The following is a 27,191-nucleotide window of genomic DNA, read 5'->3' as shown; positions in this document are numbered from 1 at the left end:
GGGAGAAGTCTTGGAGTTGGGAGTGGGAGGTACGGATTAGTGCACAGGTTAGTCGAAAGTCGTTTGCAGAGCGCAGTGGTCGGTATGTCTCTAACCTTTTTTTTACTCCACCTCTGTGTTATGACATGCATGTCACGGTTACTTTGGACTGCCACTGTCAACACAAGCACTCAGCAACCTCACCAATGTTCTCTGTTGGCTTGGACAGACAGCAGGATTCACTTTATATAAAGTTTGTGCACCCTAGTTAAAATTACTGTTATTGTGAACAGTTAAGAAAGTTGAAGATGAAATTATCTCTAAAAGGCCTAAAGTTAAACATTACAGATTTCCTTTGTAGTTTTGGCACCCTGCATTCTTCCTTGCAAAATTCTTGCAATTCTGTGAGATTCATGGGTCGTCTTGAATGCAATTCTATTTTGAGGTTGGTCTAGCCACAGATTTTCAATGATGTTCAGATCAGGAGACTGTGAGGGCCATTGTAAAACCTTCAGCTTGCACATTTTGAAGTTGTCTATTGTGAATTTTGATGCACATTTAGGATCATTATCCATTTGTAGGCGCCATCCTCTTTCAACTTCAGCTTTTTTACAGATGGTGTTATGTTTGCATCAAGAATTTGTTGAAGTTTTGTTGAATTCATTCATCACTCTACCTGTGAAATGTTCTTCGTGCTATTGGCTGCAACTCAACATCAAAGCTTGATTGATGCACCCCCATCTTTAATGGTTGGTGAGATTTTTCCCTGAAATTCTGTGCCCTTTTTTCTCCACACATATCTTTGATCATTGTGGCAGATGAGTTCTATTTTAACCTCATCGGTCCACAGGCATTTTTTCCAAAATGCATCAGGCTTGCTTAGATGTTCTTTTGCAAATTTCTGATGCTGATTTTTATGGTAAGAACGCAGGAGAAGTTTTGTTTTGGTGACTCTTACATGAGGGTCATACTTGTCCAGGTATCTTTGAGCAGTAGAACAATGTTCCACAACTCAAGACAAGAGTCTTCTTAGGCTATGTGCACACTCTACGGATCTTGTTGCAGATCCACAGCGTTTTTTCTGCACGGAATTGCACCTTATCAGCAAAGGAGCGCTCAAGCAATGTTAATCAATGGGAATCCAGAATTGGTGTGCCCATTCTGCGGAAAATTCCACACTGATTCGCAGAGTTTTATTTTCCGCAGCATGTCAATTCTTTTTGGGATTGTTAGGTGTCGAGTTCCCACTGCTGCACAGGGGGAATCTCGAACCATGTCTGCTGTGGTCTCCCATTCTCCTCCAGCCACAGTGGAACCTGCTCAGCAGAGACCTCGATTCCAGCATCTGGCTCAAGCTGGTCTGGCTCAAGCTGATACTGTGCGCTTGGTTACTGCTGCCTTTCCAGGCTCAGCCCTTGTAGCCAGCACTGATCAGTGGCGAGCAGACATTCCAGGGACTATGTCCGGCTTTTCCCCTACTGAATATGCCCACAGGTCGACCTCTCATTGGAGGTCGGGGGTCACATGCTCAGGTCCTGAAGCGGCTCCTACTGGATCACTAGGAAGGACCTGGAGAGCTACAGCTATATAAATCAGTTATTGTGTGTGTGTGTGTGTGTGGATGTATGCCTGTTCTGGTGAAAGCTCCAAATCATTCCCATCCCTATTGTTGATGAATGCTCACGAGTGTTGGAGCTGTCTAGTGCCAGTTAGTGCCATCCAGCACCAGGCACAATCTATAGCATCTAACAGCAGCGTTAGCCAGTGTGGCACTTTGCGCAACCAGTGCACTTACCTGTCCCTTGTTAGGGCGGTTAGTGGTATTTGCAAAAGCAGCACTGCACGCACCTAGTGCGCTAAATCTATTTTAAGTTTAGTTTACTCCTGACACCACTGTAGCGGTGTCAAGCGCAAGAGGTCTCGAGGGACTCTGACCCTGAGTCTTGGGGCAGAGTTCTGTGACTCCTTGCTTGCGCTCTCTGTGCGGTATCGTGGCCCTGTGACGCAGCAGGGTTTGCTTCCTTCATACCGGGTGAAGCTAACCCCTGTGTGTCTTCTCTTAATACCACCATATAGTCCACCATTACCGAGCAGCAGGTGTCTTCTCTGCAAGGTGGACCCCAGACTGCGAACGCATCTTATATCGCTTCTTATTTATATTTGGTGCGTTCCGTCAGTCCTAACAGGGATCTGCAGCATTTTTGCACTCATTGACTTATATTAAGTCAGTCAATCCGCATCTAAACCGCAGATGTAAAAAGGTTTGCGGATTTGCATACCAAAATGCTGCAGAAAGGAAGGAGGAAGAGTGTGTGGGCGGAGAATGTGTGTGTGGGCGGAGACTGTTTGAGCAGAGAATATGTGCGGGTCTGTTTGTGGGTGTCTGTGTGTGTGTGCTGGTGTCTGTGTGTGCGTGCAGGTGTCTGTGTGTGTGTGCGGGTGTCTGCGCAGGTGTCTGTGTATATGTGTGCGTGGCTCTGTGTGTATGTGTGTGGGTGTCTGCCAGTGTGTGTCTGTCTGTGGGTGTATGTGTGTGTAGCCAGGCATCATCTGATGGACTACTACTCCAATGTGGCTATGTCTGCTGTAACATATAACAGTGACAGCATAAGCCGATGATGGGACAGTAGTCCCATCATCCAGCGACTGTGTTCAATTGTAAAACAAAAAAAACCTTTTATACTCACCAAACACCTATTCTCCAATGTCCGCGTCTCCTGAAAGAAAAATAAAATAATAAACCACCATATAATACTCCCTGTCTGCCGTAGTCCATTTAATAATGAGTGTCCCAAGATGATCTCAAGTGTAGAACAGTCACATTAGGAGATGTGACCGCTCTACCCGGCCACCGTTGATACACTAACAGGAGGTGATTACTCCTGCAGTGTATCACTGTGCTGACAAAGAAACAAATGTAATGCAAACAAGTCTCAGCCAGCTCACCGACCACCATAGGAACTCCATCTTGACTGGACGTTCAGCAATGAGAAGAAAAAAAGGTGAAATGTTCCAGCTCCTTAAAATTGAAAAAACTTTATTGATCCATTAAAACTTCAGTCACATTGACTGAAGTTTTAATGGATCAATAAAGTTTTTTCAATTTTAAGGAGCTGGAACATTTCACCTTTGTTTCTTCTTATCACTGGGCTGCCATGAGAGTTCACAGGAGTTTGTGCTGTCACTTGCGACACCGCTAAGAAAATTCTCATGCAGCGGTGCCGTAAGTGAGAGCACAAACTCCTGTGAACTCTCAGTGATGCACTGTTGGAGCGATTAGCTCCTGTCAGTGTATCACCAGAGGATGGGTAGAGCAATCACATCTCCTGATGTGACTGTTCTACACATGAGATCGTCGTGGGACACTCGGTAAATGGACTGCATCAGACAGGGTGTATTGATGTCACAGGACAATACAAAGGTGACATCAACCCCACAAACATTACCCCACTTCAACTGATACAGGCAAATGGCAAGAGCGATGCCAAGTGCCAGAATTGGTGCCTCCATAAGATGCGTCATTTCTGGGGTGGTGTTATGATCCCAGTGGCTGGGGATCACAGGAAATACCAGCTAAGTTACTAAGCAAAGAACAAGCTCTAGGTAGGTGGTAACTGGACTGACCGCAAATCTGATCCTAACCAACACACTAAAGGTAGCCGGTGAACGTGCCTAAAATCCTGGACGTCTCGACGCAGCCTGAGAAACTGACTACCCCTAAAGAGAAAGCAAGACCTCACTTGCCTCAAGAGAAATAACCCCAAGGATATAGGAAGCCCCCAACAAATAATAACGGTGAGGTAAGGAGAAAAGACACACGTAGGAATGAAAACAGATTCAGCAAATGAGGCCCGCTAATACTAGATAGCAGAAAACAGATGGAGAACTGTGCGGTCAGCAAAAAACCCTACCAAAATATCCATGCTGAGAATTCAAGACCCCCACACCAACTAACAGTGTGGGGGGGAGAAACTCAGCCCCCTAGAGCTACCAGCAAGCTGAGAAATCACATATTAGCAAGCTGGACAAGAAACATATCGAACACAGATGATCAAAAAAATGAACAAAACGAAAACTTAGCTTCTCTTGAAGAGACTGGTAGCAAGGTAGTCAGAAGAAATCAGAATAGCACTGAATACATTGACAGCCGGCAACAAGTGGAAGTGAAACAGAGCTAAATAGTAAACTCCCAAGTGAATAACGAGGCAGCTGATCAGCCACAGACCCGCAGGATAAAAAACAAAGCCACCAGGGGGAGCCCAAAACAAAAGTCACACAATACCACCTGTGACCACAAGAGGGAGCCTGAAAACAGAGTTCACAACAGTACCCCCCCTTGAGGAGGGGTCACCGAACCCTCATCAAAACCCCCAGGGCGATCAGGGTGAGCCACATGGAAGGCACAAACCAAATCGGCCGCATGAACATCAGAGGCGACAACCCAGGAATTATCCTCCTGACCATAGCCCTTCCATTTAACCAAATACTGAAGCCTCCGTCTAGAAATACGAGAATCCAAGATCTTCTCCATCACGTATTCCAATTCTCCCTCAACCAGCACAGGGGCAGGAGGCTCAACCGGAGGACCCACAGGCACCACATACCTCCGCAACAATGACCGATGAAACACATTATGAATAGCAAACGATGCTGGGAGGTCCAATCGAAATGACACAGGGTTAAGGACTTCCAAAATCTTATAAGGACCGATAAACCGAGGCTTGAACTTAGGAGAGGAGACCTTCATAGGAACAAAGCGAGAAGACAACCACACCAAGTCCCCAACGCGAAGTCGGGGACCCACACAGCGACGGCGGTTGGCAAAGCGCTGAGCCTTCTCTTGTGACAGCTTCAAATTGTCCACAACATGATTCCAAATCTGATGCAACCTATCCACCACAACATCCACTCCAGGACAGTCAGAAGGCTCCACCTGACCCGAGGAAAAACGAGGATGAAACCCCGAATTACAAAAAAAAGGAGAAACCAAAGTAGCAGAACTAGCCCGATTATTAAGGGCAAACTCGGCCAATGGCAAAAAAGTCACCCAGTCGTCCTGATCAGCAGAAACAAAACATCTCAAATAGGTTTCCAAGGTCTGATTAGTTCGTTCGGTTTGGCCATTCGTCTGAGGATGGAAGGCCGACGAAAAAGACAAATCAATGCCCATCTTAGCACAAAAGGTCCGCCAAAATCTAGACACAAACTGGGATCCTCTGTCGGAAACAATATTTTCAGGGATCCCATGCAAGCGAACCACATTTTGAAAAAACAGCGGAACCAACTCGGAGGAGGAAGGCAACTTAGGCAAGGGCACCAAATGGACCATCTTAGAAAAACGATCACACACCACCCAGATGACAGACATTCTCTGAGAGACAGGGAGATCCGAAATAAAATCCATGGAAATGTGCATCCAAGGCCTCTTCGGGACAGGCAAAGGTAACAGCAAACCACTGGCACGAGAACAGCAAGGCTTAGCCCGAGCACAAATTCCACAAGACTGCACAAAGGAACGCACATCCCGCAACAAGGAAGGCCACCAAAAGGACCTGGCCACCAAATCTCTGGTACCAAATATTCCAGGATGGCCCGCCAACACCGAAGAATGAACCTCGGAAATAACTCTGCTGGTCCATCTATCTGGGACAAACAGTCTCTCCGGTGGACAACGGTCAGGTCTATCCGCCTGAAACTCCTGCAGCACTCGTCGCAAATCTGGGGAGATGGCAGACAAAATCACCCCTTCTCTGAGAATACCAGCCGGCTCTGAATCTCCAGGAGAGTCAGGCACAAAACTCCTAGAAAGAGCATCAGCCTTTACATTCTTCGAACCAGGCAGGTACGAGACCACGAAATCAAAACGAGAGAAAAACAATGACCAACGAGCCTGTCTAGGATTCAGCCGCTTGGCCGACTCGAGATAAATCAGATTCTTGTGATCAGTCAAGACCACCACACGATGCTTAGCTCCCTCGAGCCAATGTCGCCACTCCTCAAATGCCCACTTCATAGCCAACAACTCCCGATTACCGACATCATAATTCCGCTCGGCAGGCGAAAACTTTCTTGAAAAGAAAGCACATGGCTTCATCACAGAGCCATCGGCGCTTCTCTGCGACAAAACAGCCCCCGCTCCAATCTCGGAAGCATCAACCTCGACCTGGAAAGGAAGAGAGACATCTGGCTGACATAAGACCGGAGCCGAAGAAAACCGGCGATTCAGCTCCCGAAAGGCCTCCACAGCCGCAGGAGACCAGTTAGTAACATCAGAACCTTTCTTGGTCAAATCCGTCAAAGGCTTAACAACACCAGAAAAATTAGCGATGAAGCGACGGTAAAAATTAGCAAAACCCAAGAACTTCTGAAGACTCTTAACAGATGTAGGCTGTGTCCAGTCATGAATAGCCTGAACCTTGACTGGGTCCATCTCAATAGTAGAAGGAGAAAAAATGAAACCCAAAAAAGAAACCTTCTGGACTCCAAAAAGACATTTTGAGCCCTTCACAAATAAAGCATTGGCACTCAGGACCTGAAACACCATCCTGACCTGCTTAACATGGGACTCCCAATCATCAGAAAAAAACAGAATATCATCCAGATACACAATCATAAATTTATCCAGATATTCGCGGAAGATGTCGTGCATAAAAGACTGAAAGACAGAAGGAGCGTTAGAAAGTCCAAAAGGCATCACCAAGTACTCAAAATGGCCTTCGGGCGTATTAAATGCAGTCTTCCATTCATCACCCTGCTTAATGCGCACAAGGTTATATGCACCACGAAGATCTATCTTGGTGAACCAACTAGACCCCTTAATGCGAGCAAACAGATCAGATAACAATGGCAAAGGATACTGAAATTTGACCGTGATTTTATTTAGAAGGCGATAATCAATACAAGGTCTCAGAGAACCATCCTTCTTAGCCACAAAAAAGAACCCCGCACCAAGAGGGGAGGAGGAGGGGCAAATAAGTCCTTTCTCCAAGGACTCCTTTATATAACTCCGCATGGCAGCATGCTCCGGCACTGACAAATTGAAAAGTCGTCCCTTAGTAAACTTACTACCAGGAATCAAATTTATAGCACAATCACAATCCCTATGAGGAGGTAGAGAACTGAGTTTGGGCTCATCAAATACATCCTGGTAGTCTGACAAAAATGCAGGGACTTCAGAAGGAGTGGATGAAGCAATTGACACCACAGGAGCATCGCCATGAATTCCCTGACAACCCCAACTTGACACAGACATTGCTTTCAAATCCAGGACTGGATTATGAGTCTGCAACCATGGCAGACCCAACACGACAACATCATGCAAATTATGCAGCACAAGAAAGCGAATCTCCTCCTGATGAACAGGAGTCATGCACATGGTCACTTGTGTCCAGTACTGAGGTTTATTCGTAGCCAATGGCGTAGCATCAATTCCCCTTAATGGAATAGGGAATTTTAAAGGCTCCAAAACAAAACCACAGCGCCTGGCAAATGACAAGTCCATCAGAGTCAGGGCAGCACCTGAATCTACAAAAGCCATAACCGGGTAAGATGACAAGGAACAAATCAGGGTAACAGACAAAATGAACTTAGGCTGTAAAGTACCAATGGTGACAGATTTATCAACCTTTTTTTTGCGCTTAGAGCATGCTGAGATAACATGAGCTGAGTCACCACAGTAAAAGCACAACCCATTTTGCCGTCTATAATTTTGCCGTTCACTTCTGGTCAGAATTCTATCACATTGCATAGACTCAGGTGTCTGTTCAGAAGACACCGCCAAATAGTGCGCAGGTTTGCGCTCCCGCATACGCCGATCAATCTGAATGGCCAGAGTCATTGACTCATTCAGACCTGCAGGCGTAGGGAACCCCACCATGACATTCTTAATGGCCTCAGAAAGACCTTTTCTGAAATTTGCAGCCAGGGCATACTCATTCCACTGAGTAAGCACTGACCATTTCCGAAATTTCTGGCAGTACACCTCTGCTTCATCTTGCCCCTGAGAGAGGGCCAACAACGCTTTTTCAGCCTGGTTCTCAAGATTAGGTTCCTCATAGAGCAATCCAAGGGAGAGAAAAAACGCATCAACACTGAGCAATGCCGGATCCCCTGGCGCCAATGCGAAGGCCCAATCTTGAGGGTCACCACGCAAGAAAGAAATTATAATTTTAACTTGCTGAACGGAATCACCAGAGGAACGAGGTTTCAAAGAAAGAAACAATTTACAATTGTTCTTAAAATTCAGGAACCTAGATCTATCTCCAGAAAACAACTCCGGAATAGGTATTCTAGGCTCTGACATAGGACTGTGAACAACAAAATCCTGAATACTTTGTACCTTTGCAGCAAGATGATCTACACTGGAGGCCAAACTCTGAATATCCATATCAGCAGCTGAGTTCAGAGCCACACCAAGATTAAGAGGAGGAGAGAAGCTAGACACACAGCAGCTAGACACACGGCAAAAAAAAAAAGTTCTCAAGGCTTCTTTTCTCCTGCTTCTGCCATGCAATTAACACTTTACTGGCCGGCTGTACTGTTATGATCCCAGTGGCTGGGGATCACAGGAAATACAAGCTAAGTTACTAAGCAAAGAACAAGCTCTAGGGAGGTGGTAACTGGACTGACCGCAAATCTGATCCTATCCAAACACACTAAAGGTAGCCGGTGAACGTGCCTAAAATCCTGGACGTCTCAACGCAGCCTGAGAAACTGACTACCCCTAAAGAGAAAGCAAGACCTCACTTGCCTCAAGAGAAATAACCCCAAGGATATAGGAAGCCCCCAACAAATAATAACGGTGAGGTAAGGAGAAAAGACACACGTAGGAATGAAAACAGATTCAGCAAATGAGGCCCGCTAATATTAGATAGCAGAAAACAGATGGAGAACTGTGCGGTCAGCAAGAAACCCTACCAAAATATCCACGCTGAGAATTCAAGACCCCCACACCAACTAACAGTGTGGGGGGGAGAAACTCAGCCCCCTAGAGCTACCAGCAAGCTGAGAAATCACATATTAGCAAGCTGGACAAAAAACATATCGAACACAGATGATCAAAAAAATGAAAAAACGAAAACTTAGCTTCTCTTGAAGAGACTGGTAGCAAGGTAGTCAGAAGAAATCAGAATAGCACTGAATACATTGACAGCCGGCAACAAGTGGAAGTGAAACAGAGCTAAATAGTAAACTCCCAAGTGAATAACGAGGCAGCTCATCAGCCACAGACCCGCAGGATAACAAACAAAGCCACCAGGGGGAGCCCAAAACAAAAGTCACACAATACCACCTGTGACCACAAGAGGGAGCCTGAAAACAGAGTTCACAACAGGGTGGCTGAGAGCTGATATTTTTAGCCTGAGGGTCCCAATATACATGGCCCCTTCCCAGGCTATTAATATCAGCCTGCAGCTGTCTGCCTAGCCTTTGCTTGTTCGATTTTATAGGGGAACCCCATGACAATTTTTTTCTGGGGTTCCCCTGTAAACTAGCCAGTAAAGGCTAAGCAAACATCTGTGAGCTGATATTAATAGCCTTGGTACCTTTTTGGCTATTGGCTCCTTCCTAGAATTTGAATTGGCTCCTTCCCAGAATTTTAACATCAGCCCTCAGCCATCGGCTTTCCCTCTGCTGGTTCTTAAAATTCAGCATGAGCCAACACAATTTTATATTTTTTTAAAATAAAGAGATATTGCTTTTCACGCAGATTTCTGAGGGTATGTTCCCACTGTCAGTAAACGCTGCCAGCTGGACGCTGCATACATCTGCAGTGTCCAACCCACAGCAGCCAGATGTTACAGCACAGTGGTAGGGATTTCAATAAATCCCATGTCCACTATGCGTGCACCGGCACCCGCAGCTTCCCTGAGGAGATGGACATGCGGCACATCTTTCCAGACTGCAGCATGTCTATTTATCTTGCTGAGATGCTCAGTCTCCGCAAAATAAATATCACCCGCCCAATGTATTGGGTGCGGTGATGCCGTATGGTTCAATGAACACCTGTGTTCAAAAGCCAGCAGCACTTTGGAGGGAGCGGACATGTGCTGTGTCCAAAGCGATGCCGATTACTGACCGTGGGGATGTAGCCTAACAACAGTTGCTGTTTTGTTACAGCATATATAGGTTAATTATGTTAATGCTTCTACACAGGCTGGTGACTGTGTGTGTGCCTTTATTTAATTGTGTGTGTGTCTTTATTTAATATAAATGAGGGTATCTGGCTGAAGAGGTTGATCAAGGAAATCACATCACAGTTCTTTTTTTTTTTTTTGCTAAATAATATATCTTTATTTAGCTTAGAAAAACGCATACAAATCCGCATGAAAAATCAGCATGAAAATCCACATAAAAAAACGCATAAAAACTCAGCGGAATTTTAGCGGCATTTTCAGCCAAGAGAGGCAGAATCTGCGCAGAATTTTACAGAAGCAAATCTGCAACATGCGCATATACCCTAAATGTTTCTGTAGGTCTTTTGCAATCAAGCAGGAGTTCTGATTTGCCTCTCTATCAATACTAGGAACAGCTGTCACTGAAATTTTGCTTGGTCTTCCAGCCCTTATCTTAATCTCCACTATTCCTGTTACCTGACATTTCCTAATTACATTTCGAACTCAGGAGAGGGCAACTTGAAAACTGTTTGCTATCTTCTTATAGCCTTCACTTGCTTGGTGGGCCATCACCATTTTCAGTTTAAGAGTGCTGCTGAGAAGAACCCATGGCTGCAGTTTTTTGGCACAAAGATAAAGAAGGCTGGGTTTTTATAAAACTGTGAAATTTGCATCACTTGGCCTTTCCTAATGATGATAGTGAATAAGCTATAAACCTAAGAGGCTAATTAAGTTCTGAAATCTTGGTCAAAGTTATATGAGCACGCAACTTGCTCCAAGGGTGCCCAAAATTTGTATCTGCCCATTTTCCTCTTTGTAATTGTTAAAAAGTAAAAAAAGACAATATATTTTTTCTTTGCCTAAAATACTAAAGAAATGTGTCATCTTTGATTTTAGCCCTTTTAGAGATCAGTTAATCTTCAACTTGCTTAAATGTTCACAATAACAGTAATTTTAACCAGGGGTGCAAAAACTATTACATACAGCTGTGTATAACTAAACATATGTAATTACAATAATTTTCTGGGAGAAATACTTCATTTTCTAAAAATAATTTCAAGGGTGGTGTCATAGTTCCACCACTTACGGAGTCCTATGGATGCTGTGAGTGACAAATCTGTTCAAGTGGCGTGTGTTTGTCTGCTCTGTTCTGAGTTATATCATGATCTTCATTGACAACCTTGGAATTACCTTTGACCATCCTTTAGACTTACCCCTGTGTCTTGATCCGCTATGTTCCTTATACTCTGACCTCAGACTGTTTCCTGACTATGCTTTTGTCCTTTCCCTCTGTCTCTTATGAGCCCTCTTGGTACTGACCATGGACCTCTTCACTATCCTGCCTCATAGTAAGTCTGAGTGCAGTGATTAGTGTCACATTGAGTAGTGTTTCGTGTCACAGGTGTCAACACTTTCGACCATGACTATATACAGTGCTGGAAAGATGTTCCTCGAGTTACCCCTAGTGGATAAACCTCTCACTACCCATCCTTCAAGCAAGACTTAAGTAGAAGCACCGTGCAGATGAATAGTGAAATTATCTAATCACCGGTGTATGCTGAAGTACCCAAGTGTTAAAATTATTTCATGTACATAAAATTCCACTTTAAATAAAAATAAATCAACCCTGCTATGACATATTAATAGTAAGGGATTGTTAAGTCTTTCACTAGGCTTTTATGCTGTAGAAAATGATTTGTTAAAAACATCTATCCTTAACTTATAATATACTGTATTTTAATTGTTACCACTATTGTCATTTTTATATATTGTTCTTAATTCCTATATAATTAATCACCATAAAAATGTGCTAAATATATGTATTAACAAACATAAATCTCTCTCACTATTTACAGAGTATCACAATTATGTTAACTTATACCTGGAAAAGCTTCTACATTCACTGAATAAGATTGAACAAGCGTTCAGCAAAAATAATTTATGACACTTCGAAAAAAAATGGCCTCCACTAAGTAGTACAATTAAGTTGTCACCATTCAAGTGGTTGCACTATTCACATTTAATCTACCTACACCTTTTTACGAAATCTTAAATGTGTGAGCACTTTTCAAAGAAAAATCTGTAAAATAATAATTACAAAGGCTTGTCCAATAGAAACATCCATGAAGCTGATTAGCCCCTGTAATGTTATCACAAAGAAGTTACCTGACAAGAAAACTGACAAATTATACTCTGTGTGAATGTCTTTTTTTAATTGCTCTATTTCTGTCTACAGAATCATTGCTGCCCTTTGTCACACAAGGACTTGTTCACTAAGAGTAAGAGAGCAGCTTGGCTTGACAGTCTCTTTGGTTAATCCCCCGAGTTCTCCACTAAACCTAGCAGAAGGACACTATTCCATTTTATTTGATTACTGTATATAAAATATTAAATATGGCTGTCTATTTATATGGGAACTAGGTGATTGCACTCCCTAATGGAATGCTAGTGCTACGTTATAAAACCGTAAGCCATAAAAAAAGAAAATGATCATAAAATTATGGAAATACATAAAACTTTTAATATTTCTAATCTTTAGTTAATAATTTTCTTATACCTTCTATGCTATTCTTTCAGATGGGGTGCAGATAATGTTTTTTTTAAATAACTACTTAGATATCATGGATTGTTATAAAACAGATCAAATATAATAGTCGTCATTAATTATTATTAGCCATTTTGTGTCATTCTCATTTCCTCCGCAATAAACCTCATTTTGACTTTAAACTGCAAGAAAATGAAGAATTACACTTTAAAATAGTTATGTGACATAAGTTAAAGGGAACCTGTCACCAGCAAAAGAAAAATAACTTTAATTAGCCTGGCAGCATTTCGGTTTCAGTCAAGGATGCGGCATCTTCATGGGTTCGGTCATTGCTATACAGAGTGGTGACTGTCTGTCCTGCCTTACACTGGCTCTACATTATTGCCCGCTGTCAGTCCGGGCCAGAGGCGCGGTTACAGCTGCCGCGCTCTATACTCAGAGAGGTGACTGAACCTGTGCTGGCGCTGCTCCTGTGACTGTAACCGGAACACTGCAAAGACGAATAAAGTTCAGTTTCTCCCTTCCTAACTAAACACTGTACAGTTTAGGTGGCCAGAAAAGACAATATAGACATGTCTGTTGACTAGCAATACCACGACAACCCCCATATATTGGATATTAATAAAGGATAATATGGGTACCAATAAATAAGAGTCAAATTTCTTTGTCTTCTTTCCATGGAATACTTATACTTTTCCACTACAGCTGAAAGTTTACATGGGGAAATGTAATCTATTAATAAAACATTCTTATGATTATATTGACATTGGTTCTTAAATCTGAAATAGTTGAAATCTTTCTTAGCAGTACAAATGAGTGGATCGATGCCCAGAGGATCGAGTTTGAGTAAAATTTTCTGAAATTCACAGTTTTACGCAAATTCAAACATTTTGAGATTTGATTCACAGTTAACAAATAAAACTTGCCTGGCACCATTTCCTTCACTGCTGAAGCATCAGAGAGCAGGCAAATATAATTTTACATTGCTGCGTGGACTTCCATATAATGCCCTGCAACTATGACATCTTTTGGAGATGTCTTTAAAGCACTGTGGAATTAATGCCGCTGTATATGAGAGTAAACTAAATAAATGCCTTTCTACAGTGGTGGTCAGTACCTGTACTAGCATACTGCTAATAGCAGCAAACCACGAGGTGGCTACGTGGGCCTGTTGTCTGGAGGACACAGAGCCAGCACTGGTACTGGGCTCCCCTGACTTTCAACTATATCTACATCCTAAATGCAGACACAATTGATGGAGTAGGGAGCCATCAGGTCCTCCGTCATCCTCCCTGTGCGTACAATCTCAGCGCAGCGGGCGTGATGATGTCACTGCAATGTGAACGCTGTGCTGAGCTGCTCAGACCACATGCTGTAGAGACGAGAACAGCAGGGGAACTTGGAGAGGTGAGTTTTTTATTATTATTTTGTTTTTAATCAATGAGTACTTTGTGGGGCCATTATACTATGTGGAAAACTCTTTATTTGGCCATCATATTACACGGAGGGCTAGTTATGGGACCATAATATTACATGGGGGGGGCTATTTATTGGGCCATATTACTATGTGGAGGATTATATATGGGGCCATCATAGTATGTGGAGAGCTATTTGTGGTACTATCATACTATGTGGAAGACTATATGTGGGGCCAAAATACTATGTAGAGGGCTATTTATGGGGCCATCATACCATTTGGAGGGCGATAGGGGGCCATAATAATGTGTGCAGGCTCGTGCAGGGGTTTTTATGCTGTGTTTTAGGGTTGTGTGGGGGCCATTATACTGTTTGGAGTGCTAATGGGGGCCATTATAGTTTCTTGGATCACTAAGGGGCAAAATTACTTTGTAAGGTCTGCAAAATGGTAGTATATGCTCTTCTGTACCACAGACAAATTTTTTTAATTCAGTCTTTTGGGGCCCAATCTAGGACATTTGCAAATGGTCCCCGAGTACCTGGGTCATCAGAAATCAGTGGTCCACTGGGGAGCACAGTTTGTATGGCAGAGCCATTTTACATCTCCAGTTTCACTAGGTAAATCTCGCTTTTCTGCAGAGTAACCTCTTATTGTCAGCAGGGTCCTCTCTCATGCAAAGTGTAACGTCTTATGATCACTGGGATCTTCCTTCTCTCTCTCACTTGTAAACTGTAAGCTCTTATGGTCAGGGGGATCCGCTCTTTCTCACATGTGAAGTGTAAGCTCTTATGGTCAGCAAGGTTCTCTCTCCTGTACAGTGTAAGCTCTTAGAGTCAGTAGAGGATTCTCTCTCGCCTTTGAAGTATAAGTTCCTGTGTGTGTATTTTATGAGCAATTACAAGCTTTCAGGCAATGAAATAAGCTTAAATTTATTTGTCACAAATCACATTTTAGGGGAAAATTTGACAAAGTCAGCAAATTCAAATTCCAAAAGATTCGTTCATCTTTACTTAGCAGACTCAGAAATAAACAAAACAAAGTTAGCACCACTCCATACCATCACTATCTGAATGGTGCCATAACAATCTCACAGATCACCAGTCAGTTTTTCTAATCTGCCATCATATGTTTACACTTGTTCACTTGCTCAGTTGTTTTCACATCCTACAAGTTCCTCTACGAATGAGCAGTGTGATTTTCCATAAATCAGAGCAGCCAAGTTGCAGTGTTACAATTATACAATTTTACAATTTTTTTTATTGTAAAGTGTAATCAGAAACTCAGCAACCCCCCCCCCCCAATTCATCTTTACCAGTGTCAAATTGCTGTAAGGTACTGAAGGAATTCATAGGGACCTTGTCTTTTTATATTGCAGACCATTTCTATGACTATAAATTTTTTGCTGTTTCCCTTTTCTCTTTATTTGCACCTTTTCAATTAATTCTGTGTATTGTAGATTATAAATTGTGATGAATTCTAGCAGCGGTGGTATTTTTCCTCTACCTTTGATGACTGATACTGGTATTGCGGGGCTTTTCTGCCTCTGCAGTGGGGGATCTTTTTGGTTTGAGTGCACTCTATTATCTTGGTCCTTCATGTCTAATAGAATGTTGTACATTTATATATGCTCTTCTTTATGTAGAATTGTTCTTGATAGATTATTTTTATGTGAATAAATACCTGTATATTATGTTTACTTAAGCAATTCCTCTTATTCCTGTGTTTTGACCTATTTTACTCTTCTCCTTCTTCTGAATTCTTTACTGCAAGACAGACCTTCTGGCTGGAAAAGGCCTTGGACGTCACTGTGTGCTGTCCCATCATGGCAAACGTTATTTATGACACAGCAACTTTCTTCTTTACCCGTTTATCTGTCTTTCTATGGTTCAGAAAAATGGCAGCCATATTTCGTCCATTTTGTTGAATTTGACCTAAGTAGTGATGGGCGAATCCGAGCGCTAAAGTTCAGAATCCGTACCTTGGACAGCACAGCACGTTAAAAAAACTAAATAAAAAAAAGTGGGGTACCCACTATTTTTGATAACAAGCGCAGGTAAAGCAGACAACTGTGGGCTTATCTTTATCTCAGAAGCATGTGACGCCGACGACAGTTGTAGGTATCAGCAGGTGCCTGACTGGCTGTATCCTTTTTACCGCTGGTCACAGCCATTGGTTCACACTCTGTCCTCTGTGTGACAGCATGGGAACTCGTAGCGGTCCGCAGTACCCAGCTGCTGTCACCGGCAGTGACTACAGGAAACTTACCGCTGGTAAGAGCCGCTGTTTCCCACAAGAGGACTGTGTGGGAGCCGTTGAAAGCTACCTGCTCTCGTACCCGAACCAAACTTTTTTCTAAAGTTTGGATGTACCCAAACATGCACAGGTCCACCCATCACTAGCCTTGGCGAATTGCAGATTTTTATAAAACTTAAGTATTGAATTGCACTGTAATAAATTGTGTATATCTCCTATTGCACACCATATATTTACCATCGGGACACCATTTTGGCATATCTGACTAATAGTAAACCATGGGCACAATAAACTTCCAAGATGACATGGGAAGGAGGGTGTTAAAGTAACTGAAGTTTTACCTGAATTGTCAGGTGTTTGGCTTTAATATGTAAAATGTATTTGGCCTTTTGATATAGGATTAACTTTAATTTGTGCTAGCATTTTCTAGATTTAAAGTCAGCCACGAAAACCTGACCTAAATACATAAATGAATACTGCTTGCCAACCCTATAGACCTAAATTGCTGTCATAAATAGAGAATGGTTTTATTTCCAGGGCTGCACATACATCTAACTTTGAATGGACAAATCAAATCCTCCCATGGATTAGAATTATATTAGCTAAATGCCTAACAGCTGCTTCAGAAGCATGAGACTAGATGAAGCAACCAAGCTTTAAATCTGTGCAAACGGCATGAAATGCACATAATGAAACTGATTATGTTACTACTAACATTAATATGGCTGTGAACAAAAATAACACACCAACAAATCCTCTAGTAATTTAAACAACTGATGAGAAACACATCTTAACAGATGGACCATTTTGAGGCATAAGGCTCTAATGAATTAACATTGTGATCAAAGAAAATTTCAAAATTACTAATCCTCAAGAAGTAAGAGTCGTAATCTTCATTCAGAAAAACAAACATTCATGGATTAGATATGACTTTGCTCAAGGAACCTTGGGAATATCAAGTTATTTGAATGCTATAAACAGAAACACCACTGGTTATTTCTGGAAAATATTGTAACAAGGCACCAGCTGTCAGCAATCAGTCATATAGTTAAATTCAATTGCTATATCTTCCTTAATTGAGGAAATATTGAATAGCTCAAAATGCTTTTTTGTATGTTTGACAGGATACATTTGGAGCATAAAAAAATAGAAAATGGCTCCTGAACATGTCAATAACTTACAAATGGCAACTGGAGTATTTTATCAATGCAAAGTAGAATTGCAACATTCTAAGAAAATTCTTACAGAACTCACTAAAAAAATAGAAATGGTCCAGCATAGACTTACCAGATCAGGGCTGGACTGTTCATTTGGAAATTCTGGAAAATGCAAGAAGTGGAAATACCAGGCGTGAGCCACATCAGTTACCCTCACTATTAATGATACCTGCATCCTTAAATGACTGTCAAAAGCTATGGCAAGACAAAGCCCCTGCTCGGCTACTCACTTTGGTATGAAATAGGCTACTTTGAGCCTGTGGCCTTGTTAGAGGTTGAAGTTGCATAGGGCACATCATGCGATGTGATTACATAACTAAATTTCTCTGCCTGCACAGCTTTCCAGACAGCAGTGAGGAGTAGAAAGGAATCACCTCTTGATGTGAGATGGAGGCGAGTTGGGAGGAATTAAAGAAGGTGGGGTAACTATAGTATGGGGGCTTAGAGAGGGGTTACTGTTTATTTTTGGAGCAAAGAGGGCTGCGCGGCACTCCTATATGGTGGGTGCTCAAGTACGATTCCACTCTAGATACCAATAAAGATAGAAACTACTTAGCACTCCAAAATCGATGCTAAAAACATAAAAAAAAGTTTCACTTCACAAGAGAAATCCACTGAATATACAACTGATGTTTTGGCCTATTATATATTGCATCCTGTTTGGATAAAGGCATAACAATAGGACGCAACGTCAGTTTTATATATCGTGGATTGCTCGTGTGAAATAAAAACTAACTTTTTTCATTTCTTTTGCATCGATTTGAGTGTATCAAGTTTTTAACATTTGTATTTATTTTTGGATGCACGATTGGTGCATTAGCAGTATGTGGAGGAAAGAGGCATTAGAGCTATGTGGAGGTACAATCGGCAAGTTATTATTATGTGGAGGCACAGTGGGGACACTTTTTCTGTGAAGCGTAAATTTGGGTTATTATTACAGCTCAGACAGCTTGATGTTACTGACTCCTAAGGCACTATGGATGATAATATCACTACTATTTGTAGAGTGACTGGCACAGTATATAAAGGGAGATATGTGTCACTGCGCATAATGCTGTCAGTGATGTGAAACCAGGATATTTTCCTCCAGGACACTACGCGTTGGGAGGGTTAAATTAAAGTTGCAGACATGGGCTAGTTTTAGATGGACATCTAAAGAGTGGGTGGGAAGGTGTCCACCATATCTCCACCTGCAGAGCCAGCACTGGCATGTGTACTGACAGGACCTGGGATCATGTAAAAGTCATGTGATTATCACATGTTCAGGCATAAATAGCTTGATTTGAGAGACAGTGGGTGTGTTGTGGTTTGGGGAGAGCAAGACTCCAAACGGTTCAAGGTGCAGCTGAAGACACCTGTTGGTCTGAGCAGGAGAAACCCTCAGACAATTGGACTTGGATATGTTATCTTTTTGTTTGCAGTTATGCCAGGAAGGCACTGTTTATTTTGTTAAACCCTGCTGTGGTTTATGCTGTCCATAATAAACCAGCAGGTGATTTACTACTAGAAGCGTTACCTGGGTCTAAAGGCCCCGTCTCACTAAGCGATTTACCAACGATCACGACCAGCGATACGACCTGGCCGTGATCGTTGGTAAGTCGCTGTGTGGTCGCGGGGGAGCTGTCACACAGACAGCTCTCTCCAGCGACCAACGATCAGGGGAACGACATCGGCATCGTTGAAACTGTCTTCAACGATGCCGAAGTCCCCCTGCAGCACCCGGGTAACCAGGGTAAACATCGGGTTACTAAGCGCAGGGCCGCGCTTAGTAACCCGATGTTTACCCTGGTTACCAAAAAAAACAAACAGTACATACTCGCCTTTCGGTGTCCAGGTCCCTTGCCGTCTGCTTCCTGCTCTGACTGAGCCGCCGTACAGTGAGAGCAGAGCGCAGCGGTGACGTCACTGCTGTGCTCTCACTTCTCACTGTACGGCCGGCAGTCAGTGAGAGCAGGAAGCAGACGGCAAGGGACCTGACGGACATCAGAAGGCGAGTATGTACTGTTTGTTTTTTTTTACATTTACGCTGGTAACCAGGGTAAACATCGGGTTACTAAGCGCGGCCCTGCGCTTAGTAACCCGATGTTTACCCTGGTTACCAGTGAAGACATCGCTGGATCGGTGTCACACACACCGATTTAGCGATGTCAGCGGGGCCTCAACGACCAAAAAAAGGTCCAGGCCATTCCGACACGACCAGCGATCTCGCAGCAGGGGCCTGATCGCTGGTACGTGTCACACATAGCGAGATCGCTACTGAGGTCGCTGTTGCGTCACAAAACTTGTGACTCAGCAGCGATCTCGCTAGCGATCTCGCTATGTGAGACGGGGCCTTAACTTGGGAAGCAGCTGAGTGTGTCATACCCTCACAGTGGTTTATATGAAGAGGGGTAAAGTGGGCAGAGTGCTAGAGAATTTAAGAACCAAAGATATTTTATCACATGCTGCAAAGATAAGGTGTGGATAAATAACTTATCCTGAAATTTGGAAATGGTCAAATTGTAGCACTGAAATGTAATGAGGTGAGCAACAGAATTACTTACATATACGGTAAGTACCTGCATTATCTTTTCTCCTGGCTAAAATATTTCAAGGTGATGAACTTTTGAAAAAAACCTAATTTTACATTACTTTGTTTTCAATCAGCACACATTTATGCTACAGGTAGCATGTTGATGTCATTCAGATAATGTTTGTGAAACAGAAAACAAAATCAATTTATCCCACATATATGTCAGTATTCCTAAAAGTTCATACCACTAAAGAAGTGAGCAAGATTCCAATCATATCTTAGTGAATAGAAATACATCATTGCTAAATTAATTAAATTTCTAGTATATACAGTCACTGTTGTTGCATTTCAATTGAATGCATATGTTAGTATGTTATCAATAGTGTTATTAATATTTTCCAAGATACTATACTATAGTTATATCAGAACAAATTACTATGCCAGAAATATGGAAACATTGACCATGTGCAATTACCTTTGAATACCCGTTCCTATATTTAAAAATGTTTTCTCAATATTGCTGTTTAAGAGTGCACCATACTCCAGCCTCTCACCTTCTAGCCTTCGTCTCGAACCTCAGAGGAGTGCAGCTTCAGTGATTCAGCCAACTTCACAGCAACTCTTGCAAACTTTAGGAACTGTGAAAAGCAAAGAAAAAAGGGGAAATGGTATCAGTTAATGATCCCAGTATGAAGGTGCACGGAAGCTCCTGCAAAATGGAGTACAGGTAATGAATTTAAAAAAAATTGATAAAACTCCAGCATCTGGTGTAAACTATAATTTCTAAATTCAATCATAGTTAAAATAACATTTTGCCATGTGCCACAAACATCAATAGAGGCTGCACATTTTGGTTGTGTCCACCCTTAATGATAGCTACAGAAATATTTCTAAAACTCAATGACTAGAAATGAACAGATGAGGCAAAATTCTAATTTCCCTCTTCTCATGCTTTTCCCAGGAAATTCAATTAGCAGAAAAGTTACTGTGGAAATTAAGTGTCCCTTATCAAAGGGAATCTGTCATCAGGTTTTTGCTACTTAATCTGAAGACAGCATGAGGTAGGAATTAAACCACAAGTTTTGATTGCTTACCATGATTGTCTTAGCACCATCAGCTTATCATTGCTATGACTAGCTGGTCCTGTGAGCCCTGGTCCCAAACGCTCCCTTCTCTGATAGGCATTACAGATGAGTGAACTTGTTGGAAAAACATTTGCCATTTTCAAATTTGTCATGAATGTAACTAATTCAGATTCATGTTCGGATTCCTGAGCATTTTGTCTCAAAGTCTGCAAAATGTGAACACAGTTCGGTAAATGATCGCGTTTCCGCTAATGCTATTGTTAGGACTTTGGCTAGGATAGTGGTGCTGTATGATGAGAGAAGATGTGTTTTATGAGGGGAAGTTTTTTTTACTTTTTTAATTAACTTAATGTGTGTAGATTCCAGTAGCCAATCAGGGTGCAGGAACCATACACAACATCCAGACACATGGGCTTCGGTCATTGGTTGCCAAATTCACATGTCCCTCTTCATAAAAAAGTGGACATGTAGTTTTGCTGGCACTAGTTTCTCAGTGTAACAACACAAATACCATTCCTGCTGCAAGTTGTCAAATAGTTAGATATGGTCCTGCCCTGTGTGAAATGACCCTTACAGCATCAAACTATTTTGTGCTAATAGTGTTGTGCAGACAGGAGTCCACATTTCCTAATCAAAATCGTTTGGGCTAACATTGCATTGCAGTCAGGTGGCCCCATTTCATAATCAAAATTGTTTGTTCTAATATTGTTGTGCAGGAGCCAAGCTACATTTCCTAATCAAAATTGTTTTGGCTACTATTGGTGTGCAAGCACAGGCCACATTTGCTAATTAAAATTGCTTGGGCTAATGCTCTTGTTTAGTCACCAGGCCAAATTCCTAATCAAAATAATTTGGGCTCATATTGGTATGCAGGCACCAGGCCACATTTCCTAATGATAAAGGTTTGGGCTAATATTGGGGTGTATGCACCAAGCCACATTTCCTAATCAAATTTGTTTTGGGTTAATATTGAGGTGCAGGCACTAGGCCACATTTGATAATCAAAATCATTTGAGCTAATATTAATGTGCAGTAACGAGGCTGCATTTCCTTATCAAAATTGTTTGGGCTAATATTGGTGTGCAAGCACCTGGCCACATTTGCTAATTAAACTTGCATGGGCTAATACTGGTGTGTAGTCACCAGGCCAAATTTCCTAACCAAATAACTTGGGCTCATATTGTTGTGCAGGCACCAGGCCACATTTCCTAATCATAAACATTTTGGCTAATATTGGGGTGTGCGCACAAAGCCACATTTCCTAATCAAATTTGTTTTGGGTTAATATTGAGGTGCAAGCACCAGGTCACCTTTCCTAATCAAAATTATTTGGGCTAACATTGTTGTGCAGGCACCATGCCACATTTCTTAATCAAATACATTTGTGCTAATATTGTGGTGCAGGCACTAGGCCACATTTGATAATCAAAATAATTTGAGCTAATATTAATGTGCAGGCAACAGGCCACATTTCATAATCAAAATTGTTTGGGCTAATATTGTTGAGCAGGCACAGGCCGCATTTCCTGATCAAATAAATTTGGGCTACTATTGGTGTGCAGACACTGTTAGGTGTCGAGTTCCCACCGCTGCACAGGGGGAATCTCGAACCACTTCCACTGCGGTCTCCCATTCTCCTCCAACCGCAGTGGAGCCTGCTCAGAGGAGACGTCGGTTTCAGCGTCTGGCTCAGGCAGATAATGTGCGCTTGGTTACTACTGATCTTCCATGCTCAGCCATTGTAACTAGCACTATTCTTTGGTGAGCAGATGCTTCTGGGACTAAGTCCTGCTTTTCCTCTTCTGAGCATGCCCAAGGGGTGACCTTCCATTGGAGGTCTAGGGTAACATGCTCAGGTCCTGTAGCAGCTTCTATTGGACCACTAGGAAGGTCCTTGTCTGCTCCAGCTATAAAAGGTTTGCATGGATGCACGGCCATGCACTAGTATCAACCTATGTCATGAGCTTTGCTACCTTGTGGTCATGTCTGCATGTGGTCAGGGTTGGCTGAAATAAGCCCCTAGAATACCGGCACCTCCGGTGAGGAGTTTTGTGTGTTTGAATTCAGGGCTGGCGTATAGCCACTAGAATTCCAGCTCCACCAGAGAGGAGTTGTTTGTGTGCTATGCTGACTGCATGACCACTGTTTGCTTTCTGCTTTGTTAGGTAGCTGTGATCCTCTGTGAGGTTAACAGGGCACAGCATTTACCTTTCTTAGCAATTCTGTGAAGTAGCAGACTTAGTTTATACCGCCATATAGTGCTGCCAATTGCTAGCAGCAGGATCATCTAATGCACGGTGGACTCCGAGTTGCGAACGCACCTATTATTACATATATATATTCGGTGCGTTCTGCCAACCTTAACAGACACCAGGCCACATTTTCTAAGTAAAATCATTTGGGCTAATATTGGGATGCAGACAAACTATCTCAGCAAATAAATACTAATTGCTAATTTAGTGACGGGTGACTGAGAGGTCTTGGCCTAGGGTTGTGAGAGGAAGGGTACATCCAGTATTAGTGGGAAAAAGTGAGCTTGTTTTGAAAGAGGAAATATGCTTTGTATTCAACGTGTACATGTATTAAATGGTAATGTTACTGAAAGCCCTACTGAACAAACACCACCTTGTCCTATCCAAACACAACTGAAAACAACTGACAACTGTTACTGCATGGGCTACTCGACTCCCTTTCTATGGCAACCACACAGCGGTATGCCTTGCAGATGAGGGCCAGAAGGAGCTGTGCTTCAGTGGATCGCAAGAGCTGCATCAAGTGGCCTATCCTCCTCTTCCTCCACCTTAACATCAGACACTGTACAATCCTCAGAGGTGACACCCCAATTACCCTTATTTCCATTCACGTCATAACTCTCCAATTGGCCAACTGATTGTAGGGAACCACAGATGGGCGAGTCTGCAAAGCTGTTCACACATTCTTTTCCATGGGCATCAGAGGTCTGCTTCAAAGATTCACTGAATCCAGAGGAATAAAGCATCTGCATGATGCAAAAAAATGTCTCTGTTGGATCCAAGGTTGGAAGTAATAGGCTCCGAGCAGAAACCAGACCCTCATCACTAGGTGGGGTTATCACCTGGGGTCAAGGTGATCCTCAAGAAACTCAGATACCTGAGGCACAGCTGGACTGTACTGTGCTGTCAGGGCAGGAAGGGGAGGAGTGTAACTCTCAGGGTGAGGAGTAGGAGAACAGGAAGGATGATGATGAGGTTGCAGATCCTACTTGGTGTGAAGCCTGAGGCACGCAGCTGTGTAGCTCATGAGAAGAGATGGAAGATGAGGAGATAACATTGCAGCTTGCTGCACAGACAGAGATTGATGCAACCACGACAAACACTGCATCCTCAGAAACAACTCTGGCTGTGGTCAGCAGCAGTCGTGAATCTGCAGTTTGCAGGGTTGGCAAGGGTTGCCTAGCCTGGGCCTTTTTTGAGAGTGAAAAGGATGACCCAACTCACATTATCTACCAACTTTGCAAAAAACTACTCAGTAGAGGCAAAGGTTGCAATAATTTAACAACTACATGTATGAACCGGCACATGCGTTAGTCTGCCAATCTCACTGAGAGAAAATGTAGACTAGCAAGCCTCGCCAACCACCAGCAATCCCATCAACCACATCTGCTGCTTCTTCCTCCTTCTGTCCCCATTGAAAGCATTCTCACACAGGTCTCCAGCCTCAGTACCTCCACTTGTTTACCCTTCACAGTCAGGGTGAGTTACAGCCTGTCAGCTATTATGGAAGTGGATATCGTGCTATTTATGTATCCCCGAGCACACCACATCTTTCTCAATCCACCATAATATCTCTGTTTGCACCTCACTCACAGTCCAGCAGTTTGTCGTGTTCACCCTACTTCACCCTCTCTAAGCAAAGCAGCCAGATTTTAGTCCTAGAGCTGTGTTCACATAAAATAATGTTTCCAACACATGCCAAAGCTAAAAGTTTTAACTCTGCCATCTCCAATCTGTTGGCCACGGAAATGCTGCCTTTCCACCAGGTGGATGCAGACAATTTCCAAAAGCTAATCGCAGTCACAGTCCCCCATTATCAGTTGCCCAGTTGCCATTACTTCTCAAAGAAAGCTGTGCCTGCGCTACAGTAGCATGTTGTAGACAGCATCACTGCTTCCATAAAAAAACTTGGACGAGAAAACAGGGCAAGGTGCGTTACATGTTCCTGAGTGGGTACTGGGTCACTTTGGTGGCTTTGTGAACAGGTTTGCAAGAGGCTGCTCCACAAGTATTGGAATCCCCTTCCTCCACTGCTTCTTCCTCCTCCACCTCCTCTAGGGCCTCCACCTGTACCTTAACCTCTCCTTAATGGGACATGCACTCCAACAGTGCAGAGAATATCCCCCCACCTGCACAGCCAGGGCTCATCGTAATCAGGCAGTGCTTAAATTAATATGCCTTGGAAATTGCAGTCACACAGCTGTAGAGTTGTGGACAGCTATCCTGACCACGTTTGAGCAATGGCAGTCTCCACTGAACCTGGAGCCAGGGAAGGCCGTGTACAATAATGGTGCGAACCTGGGAGTGGCAACCACACGTGTGCCTTGCATGGCTCATGTCCTCAACTTGATGCTATAGCAATTTCTCCATCACTATTTCAGCCTGAATGCACTGCTGCAGAAAGCATGGTCGCTGTGCTCTCACTTCCGGCATTCGCACTCCGCAGGTCATCGAATTACATGGCTACAGAGGTTTTATGGCCTGCTGGTTATCCATTTGGTAAGCCTGTGACTGTGGCAGCAACGATGAGCCCTGGTGTAGTATGTCCTTTTGCATAGCCTGGGCCATGCAGTCCAGATGTGGTGCAAATCAGGCTTGCAGAGTGGGCATAGATAAAGGACCTCTGCACCCTTCTGCACAGTTTCAAAATGGCTACTAAGATGGTTATAGCTGACAATGCCATCATCAACATTCTTATTCTGGTCATCAACATGCTGGTTCACTGTTGTGAATTCCGCTCTTGGGCTCCCTCCGGTGGTTGTAAGTGGCACTTTTGTGAGTTCTGCTCTTGGGCTCCCTCCAGTGGTTTTGAGTGGAACTGCTGCTCCTTGGATTTAGCAGTCAGCAGCTGCTTCCACTGATCGTCTTTCTGGCTCGGCTATTTATCCTGGCTCTATCCTTCAGCCTGGGCCAGTTGTCAATGGTTCCTGCTTGGATTCACATCTCTGCTTGGATTTCCCTGATATTCTGACCAGTTCAGCAAAGATAATTCCTTGCTTGTTCTTTTGCTGTCCACATATTGTGGACTTAATCGTTCAGCTCTTCCTATGTTTTTTCTTGTCCAGCTTGTCAATATGGATTTATTCAGTTAAGCTGGAAGCTCTGGGAAGCAGATTTACCCTCCACACCTTTAGTCAGGTGTGGAGATTTTTGTATACTCTGTGGTGGATTTTTCTAGTTTTTTATACTGACCGCACAGTATTCTGTCCTGTTCTATCTACCTAGCTAGACTGGCCTCCTTTGCTACATTCTGATTTCATTCTGCGTATGTCATTTCCCTCTCCACTCACAGTCAATATTTGTGGGGGGCTGCCTTTCCTTTGGGGATTTTCTCTGAGGCAAGATAGCTTTCCTGTTTCCATCTTTAGGGGTAGTTAGTCCTCCGGCTGTGACAAGGTGTCTAGGGAGTGACAGGAACATCCCACGGCTACTTCTAGTGTTGTGATAAGCTCAGGAACTGCGGTTAGTACAGGTACCACCTCCTCCAGAGCTCGTCCCATGTTGCTCCTAAACCACCAGTTCATAACAGTTCACACTTCAAATAGTCTGTTTGAGGAGGTGTGGTCCCAGAGGAAGAGGTGGAAGCAGAGGAGGATGTGGAAGGGTTAACAATATCTCTGGAATGTCGTTGCACAGGATGATGCCATGGGAAGGTGGACTACAGCAATCAAGGGGGGCACACCAGACAAACTGTTAGTGCATGTACAGGAACCAAGGAACAAATGGAGGAGGAAGAGGTGTTGGACTCACAACAGTCAGGAGATGAAGAAGATAATGATCCTCTTTCTGTTGTCTGTCATGACAGCAAGGCATGGAGGA

Source organism: Ranitomeya variabilis, chromosome 6 (assembly GCF_051348905.1).
Source record: "Ranitomeya variabilis isolate aRanVar5 chromosome 6, aRanVar5.hap1, whole genome shotgun sequence".
Lineage (NCBI taxonomy): Eukaryota > Metazoa > Chordata > Amphibia > Anura > Dendrobatidae > Ranitomeya > Ranitomeya variabilis.
The sequence above is the reverse complement of the archived record's forward strand: the minus strand, read 5'-3'. Positions refer to the sequence as shown.